The following is a 13,377-nucleotide window of genomic DNA, read 5'->3' as shown; positions in this document are numbered from 1 at the left end:
CTCTGTTTTAGGTCTTGTATGAATTTCTTTACTTCCTTAATTTGGTGTTCTCTGTTTGTTCTCAAATCACTTAGTTGATTGGTTATGGTTTCTTTGGACTCCCATTCCTTCTGTTGGGTTCCATTCAGCATTCCCTTTGTGGTCTCCCTGACTTCCTTCAGCTCTTTGTTAATGGATTCCATGAATGCCTTTAGTGATCTTTGTGTATTCTCTACCTGGTCTCTCAATTCCTGAATTAATCTTTGATTAGCTTCCTCCCGTCTGTGGGATTCCTGCAGTTCTCTTTCTTCCCGTTCGTGGGATTCCTGTAGTTCTCTTTGAGTGTTCTCTGCCTCCTCACGTCATTCCTCCTTTTGTCTTTGAGTATTCTCAAGTTGTTCATGTATCAGTTTTTGAGTAGCTTCCTCACGCTTATGATATTCCTGTATAAACTTCTGGGATGCCTCCTCTCTCTCCCTATCAATCTCATACAGAGTCCTTTGTACATTGTCAAACTTCTCATTTATCATGTTTGCTATTAGTGTTTGTAGAGCTATTTGGGAACTCTCCTCTGGATTATTCTTTATCGGTTCTAATCCCTGATTATCAAGATTGGGAATTGAGATACCCGAATTTGCCAATTTTCTTGTGTTTTTCCGGCTTACTCCGCTATTTGAGATGAAGATTGCAACAGTTTTGTGCTAGAACACTATCTTAAGGCAACCATCAACCCAAGTTTGCGTTTGTACAGTCAATAGTCTACAGATACAATCTAGTTCAACAGATACATCTATTCAACATCAAACAACTATATGTTAAAGGACTTCGAACTGCAGAAAAGAATTTGGAAAACCAGAAATTATTAGGATTAGGGAGAGATGTGGGTAAAAAATAGGAATAGATTGGTGTGGGGAGGCACAGGGAGAGTTTACTATGTCCTAATCACAATGCAGGAAATGGGTTGGGTAGGATGCAAGTAGAGAGAGAAAGAAAAAGAAGAGACAGAAAGGGGAATGAAGAGAGACCAGAACAAAAATAGAAACGTAAAAATTAATGTTATTATAGAGGTTAAAAGACCGTCTATTTAGAGAGGAATTTGAATATGTTCCGAGAAGGGGAGGGACATAGAGGAGATGTGAAAAACTTTAAGGATGGGAAAGGGAGAAGAAAAGATCAGAAGTTCAGTAGAGCTAGTCAAAAAACAAAAAGATAATTAAGAAAAAAAGAAAAAGAGAAAGAAAACAAGAAAAGAAAGGAAAACGCTCATTCACATATTCCTAAAATAAAAATTATAAGATGAGAAAAAAAAAAGTTACTGGAAAACAATTATTTTTTCAGAAGAGGCAAAAATTAAAGATTAATAAAAGTTTTAGAAGGGAAAAAAATTTATATATATATATATATATATATATATATATATATATATATATATATATATATATATATATATATATGGTAACCAAAAACAAAAAACAAGCAAAAAAAGAAAAGAAGAAGAAGAAAAAAAAAAAAAGAAAAAGAAAAAAAAGTCTTTTGAATTTTTTGGGGGGGTGGGAGGAGTTGGAAGAATCCTGTATCTCCCTTTTGTCTGTAACCAGTCTCTTGTTGGAGTCTCTGGTCAGCTTGAGGTCCTGTGGCTTGATTGGTTTCTTAAGTCGGTTGGTTGGAAGAGGCAGAAAAATGCTCTGCTTTACCCAAGATTTTGAGATCCCCCTCCCAGGTTAGTTTTCTGGGAGGGTGATCTGCTTTGAGAATCACAAAAGAGGGGGATGTGGTGATGAGGCTAGGTTCTGGGTAGAGTTGAGGCCTTTCAACAAACAGTAGCTTTACCCTGGGGCTATTTTGTGATAAAGCTCACAGCGCCCAGCCTGGAGCCATTCTCAGGGTTTCTGTTGTTCAATTGATTGTGGTGGCTGCTACAGGGAGGGGCAGCCTCTGGCTCTGGTTACCCAGTGAGGCAATGCACTCCAATGGCTGGCGCCTGAGCTGGGTGACTTTTCCCTGGATGGAGCTGAGTCTGGCAGGTCACTTTGCCTTTAAGTTCTTGTGACCTGCTAACTGACTCGTTTTATTCCAAGGCCTGAGCTGGAGCTAGCAGCTCCTCCGAGCTTTGTCGGTATCCAAGATGGAGATCACCGGTGCTGGGGGGGGAGGGGTGGCCTTCCCTCCTCTGCTCCCTGAGAAGGAGTGAGGACTTCGGGCTTGTAACAAGGATCTGATTAGAAATACAGCTGAGAAACCAAAGATAAATCCAGATACATTTGTGCACATGGATGGCCACTCAGAGAAATAAAAGAAATAACTGAAATGGAATCAAAGCCAAGACATTGTAAGTAAATTGCAGAATGAAACACTGAAAAAATGCAGAAAATATTTAGAGAAAGGTCATTTTTCTTATTTGACATATATAAAAAACTTAAAACTTTTACTCCTGTCCTAATCAAATTAATGTACTTGATAAAACTGATCATCAGTCACTCTTCTGGTATTATCTATAAATTGAGTTTGCAAAGTAAACCCACATGGAGAAGTCCAAAAAGAAGTTACTATTACATGACCATACATGTTAACATTGTATGGCAATCTATTTTTCCTACTGTATCATACTCTCTTCCCCCTTTCCCCTAAGAAATGTTAAGTTTATTTTTCCTGTTTACATACTTGCAAATAACCTATTCTAACAGTATTAAAGATTCTTTTTTAAAATTTTTATTTATTTTTTATTGTGAAAATACTGTACAAAGGGATTATAATTACATGGGCAAGATAATGAGTACATTTCTTATCAAGCATTTTAGCTTCCTCCTTTGTTTCCCCTTCCCATCCCTTCCCAGACTCCCCTCCCCCGCCCTCCCCACCCAATCCTCCCTGCCCCCCCACCAAAGGTGTAAAGTTCGTTTTTGACATAACGACTTGTACATCTCATTGTAACAGTATTAAAGATTCTTAATCTCCTACCACTCCATGTTCTTATTGATCATCAGTCTGCTGATGTTCACTGAACATTTCTTAGTTACACTTGGTATATCTTACGTTATTCACCCTCTTTCATTTTCCACTCTCTTCTCTCTTTCAAGAAAAAGAGTATAAATTGTTCTTTAGCTTTCGTTTGTGCTCTAGCTTTATTCGGGTTAGCTTTAATTCAAAGATGACAGCATTCTCATAGCCAATAGTATGATAGCCTTAGATGATAGCATTCTCCTAACCAATAGCAAAATGAGGATGAAAATTTACCTTGACTAATATTCACCGACTGCATGAGGTTATGCCAATTGGCTTTTAAAAAACTTCATCAACTTAGCCATTTCAGGCTTTAATTTTAGTTTGTCTAACCACTTTTCATTTTTTCATTCTGGAATTGGCTGAATAAAAATTGATAGGATTCATCTTTAGAAGATGTAAAGCTTTTGGGCTGGGAAGGTGGCTCTATTGGTAGAGTGCTTGCCTTGGATGCATTAGGCCCTGGGTTCCATCCTTCAGCACCAAATAAGCAGAGAAAGCCGGAAGTGGCGCTGTGGCTCAAGTTGTAGAGGGCTAACCTTGAGCTGAAGAACTGAGGGACAGTGCCCAGGCCCAGAGTTCAGGTCTACAACCGACAAAAAACAAACAAACAAACAAACAAAAACAGAAGATGTAAAGCTTTTGCTAAAAAGACTTAGAGATATAACAAGAATTGAAATTTAAATGATGCAATGGTATCTCAAATTTTCTTTTGATTATTATATTAGCAATGGGATTTAGTTTTCTTTCAGATGATAGGTTTTAAAACTATAAATATATCCCTTCAATTTTAGATAACTTTCAATATTCACTAAACCGTCCAGAATACATGTTACTGACTTTGCTAAATTATATATCTGACAGATTCAATCAAGTATACTGAAGATTGAATGATTAAAATGGAATCACATAGACTATAATAGTGCCATAGATAACTGTATTGGCCACTTTTCATACAAAGGCAAATGCCTTTGAAAATTGTATAAACATGATAACATTCATTGAAAACCTAAAGTAATCTCACTATAAAGGTTGTACAATTCTATGAAATTAGTAAAATAAAATGTTCCCTAAAACTGTTTTGTTAAATGATACGCTCGTTATTTTCCTTTCCAAATATGCTACGACTTCCTTTATTCACAGTAGAACAATCCCACCACTGTTTCAATATCTACTCTAAACCTGAGCTAATGAGTGTTTCTAAAACTGATGCATAAAACATGTCCTAGAACCTGATGTTAAAGTTAACAGACAACATATTAACATCTACCTGTATACATGATTGATTTTTATAGAGGTCTTCTGTACCTTTTGTGTATTCAACCTTTAAACTGAGTATCTGGATTATGTAGTTTTTATTATTTTCCCAACATATAGAGTCTGATATAATTTTCACATTCACTTTGATTTCAAGGTTTGTCACAAAGTGCAGAAAAAGGACAAGTTGACAAAGTTCAGAAGATGCTACCCAATTAAAGACACTGGACAATATCAGTATTTTTTCTCTTGTTCTTAGGAAAAAACACTTTAAAGCTATTTATTTTTGAGAGAAGAATATGTATATAACATTGCACTCAGAAACTGTGTGGAATATTATATCACAATAGATTGCATGAGTTATATAAAAGTTACGCCACCTATTTTTTAAATGAGGCATACTTACAATGAAAAGAATATTGGATTTGGCATGATACAGCACTATTATTTATCAATATACTAAAGTTGAATAATTTACTTAACCTTTCTGAAACCTTGAATATTCAGTTATAAAAATGTAAATGGCAACCTATCACACAAAGCTTGTTTGACTTTTCTAGTCTTGCTGTAACAAGGCACCACCAAGTAGGTGGTTAAAATAACCGAGGTACTTGTCAATCAGTTCTGCAGGTTAGAAGTAAAAGGTCAAGATGCTGTCAATGTCGTGCCCCATTCAGTCCGGTAAGAAAGAATCCTATTATTCCTCACTCAAAGCTTGTGGTGGCTGTTAGCAATGTTTATATCTTGGCTTGAAATTGCAGTACACCTATGTCTGCCTTTATCCTTGTGTTTCTCTTTTGATAAAGATGTCAGTCCTAAAGGAAGAGAGGGAGAGGGGTAAAGAGAGAGACAAAGAAAGTGCATTCCATTAATTTTAAAGCACACAATATTCCAATCTCACCTCATCTTAACTACTTTCATCTCACATACACAATCCCATAAATGTATTTAATATACAATGTGTATAGTGTATAAAATATAATGTAAAAATGTAGTCAATATCTGAGATATGGACAATTGGAGAATCAACTCATCTTTGAAGACACAATTCAGCTCATAAGAGAAAGGATTTAAAATGGGTTAAAATGTGTCAAGAAAATGTGGTATATATAAACAATGGAATTCTATGCCTCTATCAGAAAGAATGACATTGCCCCATTTATTAGGAAATGGAAAGACTTGGAAAAAAATATATTAAGTAAAGTAAACCAGCCCCAAAGAAACATAGGTCCCATGGTTTCCCTTATTTGCAATTACTAGTATATGTCTGAGACAAACAGAAACAGTCAGACATGTTGATGTTAGGCAAAATGAACACCAGGATAAGGAAGCAAATGTTTTTTCTTTCTTTCTATAGTTTCTAACATAGTTATAAGATGATGTTTTGTTGCTTTGTATGTCCCTCCCCCCCGTTATAACCCCTGTTTTCACTATAGTTGATGTTGGTATAATTTGTGGAGGGGAAGGAAAAAAAAAACAATTGTTTAAATAGGGTTACAGGTGGCCCATTGCAACAATGAAATGTACAAGATGTGATGAAGAAAATTAAACTTCACAAATTTGGCAGAGGAGGGGAGATGAGAAGGGATGGGAAGGAGAAACAAAGGAGGAGGCAATAATGCTTAAGAAGAAATGTAATGTACACAAAAGGTCAGATAAGGTGATGTTAGGGAAATGAATCCTAAGATATGTATTCAAATGTATTTTTTCTCTTTCATGAGATTGTTTCTAACACATTTATAGGATTATTTCTTTGTTGCTTTATATGTCCCTCCCCCACAGTATTAGCCCTGCTTTCACTGTATTTGATGTCGGTATAATTGGTGGAGGGGAAGGGGAAAAACAAATTGTTTAAATAGGGACACAGGTGGACCCATTGCAACAATGAGATGTATAAATCGTTATGTCAAAAGCGAACTTTACAATTTTGGTGGCGGGGCAGGGAGGATTGGGTGAGGAGGCAGAGAGGGGAGGATGGGAAGGGGAAATATATATATCAGTTTAAATGTAAAAAAATATATATAAAGCCCCCTCCCCAAAAAGAAATGTACTCATTACCTTGCCCATGTAATTGTAATCCCTCTGTATGGTATTTTAACAATATAAAAAATGTGCTAAAACTTAAAATGTGTTCATTACTTTTCTCTGGTACTCCAGAATCATGGCTTCACAACAACTTATCTCACCTTTTCTGCTTGACTCAGACATATACTAGTTATTGCAAATAAAGGAAATCATGGGACCTATGTTTCTTGGACCCTGGCTTACTTCACTTCTTATAAATTTTTCCAAGTCTTTCCATTTCCTAACAAATGGGGCAATGTCATTCTTCCTGATGGAGGCATAGAATTCCCTTGTGTATATATACCACATTTTCTTGATCCATTCATCTACTGAGGGGAATCTGGATTGGTTCCATATCTTAGATATGGTAAATAATGCTGCAATAAACATAGTCGTTCTGGTAGCTTTGGTGTGGTCTTGTTTGTGAACATTTGGGTAAATGCCCAAAAGTGGGATTGCCGGGTCATAGGGGAGCTCTATGTTGTGTCTTTTGAGGAACCTCCATACTACTTTCCAAAGTTGTTGAACAAGTTTACACTCCCAGCAACAATGCCATAAGGTTTCCTTCTGTCCACATCCCCTCCAGCATCTGTTGTTATTAGAGTTCTTGTTTATAACCATTCTAACTGGGGTGAGGTGGCATCTCAATGTTGTTTTGATTTGCATTTCTTTTATGGCTACAGAGGTTGAACATATCTTCATGTGTCTATTGGCCATCCTTCTTTCCTCTTCAGAGAATTTTCTCTTTTATTCTTTAGCCTACTTATTTATTGGGCAGTTGTTTCTTTGAAGATTTGTTTTTGGTGGATTTAATTTTTTAAGTTCCTCTCTTCCCCTCTATCTCTTGTCTCCTTTCTATTCTCCTCTTTATCTCTCCTCTCTTTCCTCTCTCTCTCTTTCTCTGTCTCTGTCTCTCTGTCTCTGTCTCTGTCTCTCTCTGTCTCTGTCTCTCTCTCTGTCGCTGTCTCTCTCTCTCTCTCTCTCCTCTGTCTCATTCCAGTACTGAGGCTTGAATTCAGGGCCTATCTTCCAGACATTTGTGGCTTCTTTTCTTTTCTTTTCATTTTCCTTTTCTTTTCTCTTCTCTTCTGTTCTTTCTCTCACTATTTCTCTTTGTTTCATTCTATCCTTCCTTCTTTCCTTTGTTTCTTCTATATCTTCCTTTCTTTTTCTCTCCCCTCCTTCATTTTCCTTCCTTATTTCCTTCTTCCTTCTTCCTTCCTTCCTTCCTTCCTTCCTTCCTTCCTTCCTTCCTTCCTTCCTTTCTTTCTTTCTTTCTTTCTTTCTTTCTTTCTTCCTTCCTTTCTTTCTTTCTTTCTTTCTGTCTTTCTTTCTTTCTTTCTTTCTTTCTTTCTTTCTTTCTTTCTTTCTTTCATTCTTTCTTTCTTTCTTTCTTTCTTTCTTTCTTTCTTTCTTCTCTTTCTTTCTTTCTTTCTTTCTTTCTTTCTTTCTTTCTTCTTTCTCTTTCTTTCTTTCTTTCTTTCTTTCTTTCTTTCTTTCTTTCTTTCTTTCTTTCTTTCTTTCTTTCTTTCTTTCTTTCTTTCTTCCTTTCTTCCTTTCTTCCTTTCTTCCTTTCTTCCTTTCTTCCTTTCTTTCCAGTGGTAGTTACTTGGAATATAATACTCTCATAGCTGTTTCTGCTCCAGCTTATTTTGAACAGATCTTAGCCATCTGAGTTGTCAGGACTGCAGGTGTGACCCACTAGCCACTAAGCTTAATAAACTTCATTTAGAAAACAAAAAGGAGAATTTACTTGAGGCAGAATAGGGTTGTCTACACATTTAGAAATTAAACCTTCATTGATATCTAGCTTCTGTTTCCAAATAGTGAGAAGTTACCAACCTTCAGGCACTCTTTGGCATTCTACATAATAATTTATGAGATTTTCACATACAAAAAAATCTAATATTAAATACTACTTTTTTCTTATTTGTTTGAATCTGAATTATGCATGGGTATAAAATGACAAAACATAAATCTGTCAAAATATGTAAATCTGGATGCATACTTCAATATTTAACCAGTATATTATCCTAAAATATAAACACATGAACCAAAATGACACTTCTATCTTTTTTGGGCCAGTGAGGATTCTCACAGATTTTCCCACCCAGACTGACTTCTAACCAAGATCACCAAATCTCAGCCTCCAGTATAGCTAGGATTATAGGTATGAACCACTGCGCCTGACAAAAGAAAGTTCATAATGAATTTTAGAACACCTTTAAAATTTTGAAAAGTGGTAACATATAAATTAAATAGAAACTAGAAAATTTACATGTGAAAATATTGATAAAATCTAGGTCTGGGGCTTATATTCCACAATGCTATTTGTGTGTTTGTGTGTGTGTGTGTGTTCATATGCAAGTGTGTAGATGATAACTGAATAGAAAGAAAAATAGATAATATACAATACATATTTACCTATTTCTACATAATTTTTCATATATATAAATTTACACATGTAAAAGGGTAAATTAATTCCAGTAATAAGTAATTTAAAAGAACATCTACATAGGTTAAGAATGCTTCACTCAAATTTCAGGTTAAATTTACCTCAATCTCAGTACTGCACCTGTGAATATAAACAAATACATAAATGAATTTTGGTCTACACAAAACTTTTCCAAGTTGGAATCATTCATAGCAAAGTAAAAAATACAATTTTTCTTTGAACTTTTCTGGTAGTAGAAATGACACGTCACCAGTCTCAAAAATATTTTCAAAATATGGTTGTCTCACAACCTTATCATATCAAATGCAATTTGGCTTTCTAGAACTTATTTTTTTTTAATTTAATTTAATTTTATTTGTGAACATACTGTACAGAGGGGCTACAATTACATGGGCAGGATAATGCGTACATTTCTTACCAAGCATTGCAGCCTCCTCCTTTGTTTACCCTTCACATCCCTTCCCAGCCTCCCCCCTCCACCCCAATCCCAATCCTTCACCTTCCCCATCCTCCCCCCCCCCCCGCACCGACGTTGTAAAGCTCGTTTTGGACATGACAACTGGTTCTTCTCATTGTTGCAACAGGTCCACCTGTATCCTTAAACAACTGGTTTTTCTCCATCTCCTCCCCAAGTTATACTGACATCAAATATAGTGAAAGCACGGGTTATACTGTGGGGGAGGGACATACAAAGCAACAAAGAGATAATCTTATAAATGCGTTAGAAACACATGCTTGAAAGAGAAAAACATTAAAATACATATATATGGGTTCATTTCCCTGACATCACATTATCTGACCTTTTCCACTTGACTCATACATATACTAGATATTGCAGATAAGGGAAACCATGGGACCTATGTTTCTTTGGGCCTGGCATACTTCACTTAATATAATTTTTTCCATTTCCTAACAAATGGGGCAATGTCGTTCTTTCTGATGGAGGCATAGAATTCCATTGTGTATATATACCACATTTTCTTCATCCATTCATCTACTGAGGGGAATCTGGATTGGTTCCATATCTTAGCTATGGTAAATAATGCTACAATAATCATTGTTGTGCTGGTAGCTTTACTGTGGTCTTGTTTGTAAACATTTGGGTAAATGCCCAAAAGCGGGATTGCTGGGTCATAGGGGAGTTCTATGTGAAGTCTTTTGAGGAACCTCCATGCAGCTTTCCAAAGTGGTTGAACAAGTTTACATTCCCACCAACAATGAAGTAAGGTTCCTTTCTGTCCACATCCCCTCCAGCATCTGTTGTTAGAGTTCTTGATTCTTGTCGTTCTAACTGGGGGTGAGGTGATATCTCAATGTTGTTTGGATTTGCATTTCTTTTATGGCTAGGGATGTTGAACATTTCTTCATGTGTCTATTGGCCATCCTTCTTTCTTCTTCAAAGAAGTTTCTCTTTAAGTCTTTCACCCAATTATTTATTGGGCAGTTGTTTCTTTGAGGATTTGTTGTTGGGTGGTTTAATTTTTTGAGGTCCAAGTATATTTTAGATATGAGACCCTTGTCCGTTGTATGGCTAGTAAAGATCTTCTCCCAATCGGTGGGCTTTCTATTGATCTTGCCAGCTATGTCATTTGCCATGCAGAAGCTCTGCAACTTTATGCAATCCCATTTGTCCAACCTTTCTTTGATTTGTTGTGTTTCCCGGTCTCTATTCAAAAAATTTCGGCCTGAGCCAAGGAGACCTAGGGTTTCTCCTATTCCATCCTGTAATGTTTTCAGAGTGTCTGCTTTGAGTTCAAGGTCTTTGATCCATCTGGAGTTGATTCTGGTGCAGGGTGATATATAAGGATCTAGCTTTAGTTTTCTACAAGTAGTTAACCAGATTTACTGAAGAGGATGTCTTTGTTCCATTCTATTGTTTTAGCTCCCTTATTGAAGACTAGATGGCTATAGGTCTGTAAGTTCATTTCTGGATTTTCAATTCTATTCCATTGGTCCTGAGGTCTGTTCTTATGCCAATACCAAGCTGTTTTGATTACTATGGCTTTAAAGTAGAGTTCGAAATTTGGTATTGATATTCCTCCAGCAGTGTTCTTTCCATTGAGGAGCGTTTTTGCTATTCGGGTCTTTTATTGTTCCGTATGAATTTTTGGATTGCCTCTTCTATTTCCTTGAAAAATGAGTTTGGAATTTTGATAGGTATTGCGTTGAAATTGTAGATAGCCTTGGGAAATATTGCCATTTTCACGATGTTAATCTTGCCAATCCAGGAGCATGGGAGGTTTTGCCATTTTCTTGGTTCTGAGTTGATTTCCTTTTTCAAGATTTTAGAGTTTTCATCATAAAAGTCCTTCACTTCTTTAGTTAAGTTAATTCCTAGGTATTTTATTTTTTGTGGGGCTATTACAAATGGAGTTGCTTTCCTAATTTCAGCCACATTTTTCTCATTGTTGGCATACAGAAAAGCCATTGATTTGGGGGGGTTAATTTTGTAACCTGCTACTTTGCCAAAGTTTTGAATCAGCTTGACTAATTTGGGAGTGTAGTCTATGGGATTCTTTAAATACAAGATCATGTCATCTGCAAAGAGGGAGAGTTTTATTTCTTCTTTCCCTATTTGGATCCCCTTTATGTCTGCATCTTGTCTTATTGCTGTAGCTAGGCATTCTAATACTAGATTGAAGTGAAGTGGAGAGAGTGGGCATCCTTGTCTTGTTCCTGAATTAAGAGGAAATGGCTTTAGTTTTTCACCATTGAGTATAATGCTGGCTGTAGGTTTGTCATATACAGCCTTTATTGTATTGAGGACTGTTCCATGGATTCCTAATTTTTCCAAAACCTTCATCATGAAGGGGTGTTCGATCTTGTCGAATGCTTTTTCTGCATCTATTGAGATAACCATGTGGTTCTTATCCTTGCTCCTGTTTATGTGATGAATAGTATTAATTGATTTGTGTATATTGGACCAGCTTTGCATCCCTGAAATGAATCCTCTTTGATCGTGGTGAATGATTTTTTGGATGAATTGTTCAAGTCAATTGGCCAAAATTTTGTTGAGAAGTTTTGCATCAATATTCATCAAAGAAATGGGTCTATAGTTCTCTTTCTTTGATGAGTCCCTGCCTGGTTTTGGGATGAGGGTTATGATGGCTTCATAGAATGTGTTCAGTAGTGAGCTTTCTCTTTCAATTTCATTGAAAAGTTGGAGGAGTATTGGTGTGAGCTCTGCTTTGAAGACCTTGTAAAATTCCGCTGTAAAAACATCTGGTCCTGAACATTTCTTAGCTGGGAAGTCTCTTATTGCTTTTTCTATTTCAGTGCTAGATATGGGCCTGTTAAGATAGTATAACTCATCTTGTTTTAGTTTTGGCCTGTCAATATTTGCTAGGAAAAGGTAGATTTCTGTCAAGTTCTCAAACTTATTAGCATAAAGTTTTGAGAAGTATTCCCTTGTAATGTTCTGAATCTTGGTCGTTTCCGTGTTGATTTTTCCATTCTAATCTCTGAGTTCATTAATTTGGGTGTGTTCTTTTCTTTTTCTGATAAGATTTGCTAAGGGTCTGTCCATTTTGTTAAGTTTTTCGAAGAACCAACTCTTTGTTTTGTTGATCCTTTTTATAGTTTTTTTGGGTTCTAATTCATTTAATTCTGATTTATTTTTGATTATTTCTTTCTGTCTGCTGGATTGGGGTTCATCTTGCTGCTCTTTTCCAAAGAGGTTTAGAAGTGTCATTATATTGTTGGTTTCCGATCTCTCCAATTTCTTGATGTAGGAGCTCAGAGCTATAAACTTGCCTCTGAGTACTGCCTTTGCTGTGTCCCAGAGGAGCTGGTAATTTGTATGTTCATTTTTGTTGAATAGCATGAACATTTGAATTTCCTTTCTAATCTCTTCCATGACCCACTCATGATTCAGCAGTGTGTTGTTCAGCCTCCATGTGATACCAGACTTTCTTTGGTGGCTTTTGGTGTTGAGTTCTAATTTTATTCCCTTGTCCTCAGAGAGAATGCAAGGTATAACTTCAATGTTTCTGAACTTAGACAAGTTTGCTTTGTGGCCTAAAATGTGGTCTATTTTAGAAATTGTTGCATGTGCTGCTGAGAAAAACGTGTATTCTGATGCTGCTGGGTAAAATATTCGGTAGATTTCTGTTAAGACTAGTTGATCTATGCTGCTGTTTAGATCTGCGTTTTCTCTGTTGAGCTTTTGCCGATTTGATCTATCTAGTGGGGAGAGTGTGTGTTAAAATCCCCAAAAATTAATGTCTTTGGATCTATATGGGATTTGAGGGAAAGTAGTGTTTCTTTGATAAATTTGGGTGTTCCATTGTTTGGCGAATAGATATTTAGAATTGTAATATCCTCCTGAAGGAGAGATCCTTTAATTAGTATGCAGCGACCTTCTTTATCTCTTCCAACGAATTTTAATTTGAAGTCTATTATATCTGATATTAGGATTGCAACTCCCGCCTGTTTATGAGGGCCGTTTGCTTGGTAGGTTTTGTTCCAGCCTTTAACCTTGAAAATGTGTTTGTTTTTATGGGCAAGATGTGACTCCTGCAGGCAGCAGATAGAAGGGTCTTGTTTTTTAATCCAACTAGACAGTCTATGTGGCTTAATTGGAGAGTTCAGTCCGTTAACGTTAAGAGATAAGACTGAGAGGT

Source organism: Dipodomys merriami, unplaced genomic scaffold (assembly GCF_024711535.1).
Source record: "Dipodomys merriami isolate MVZ:Mamm:240054 unplaced genomic scaffold, mDipMer1.0.p SCAF_77, whole genome shotgun sequence".
NCBI classification, from domain to species: Eukaryota; Metazoa; Chordata; class Mammalia; order Rodentia; family Heteromyidae; genus Dipodomys; species Dipodomys merriami.
The sequence above is the reverse complement of the archived record's forward strand: the minus strand, read 5'-3'. Positions refer to the sequence as shown.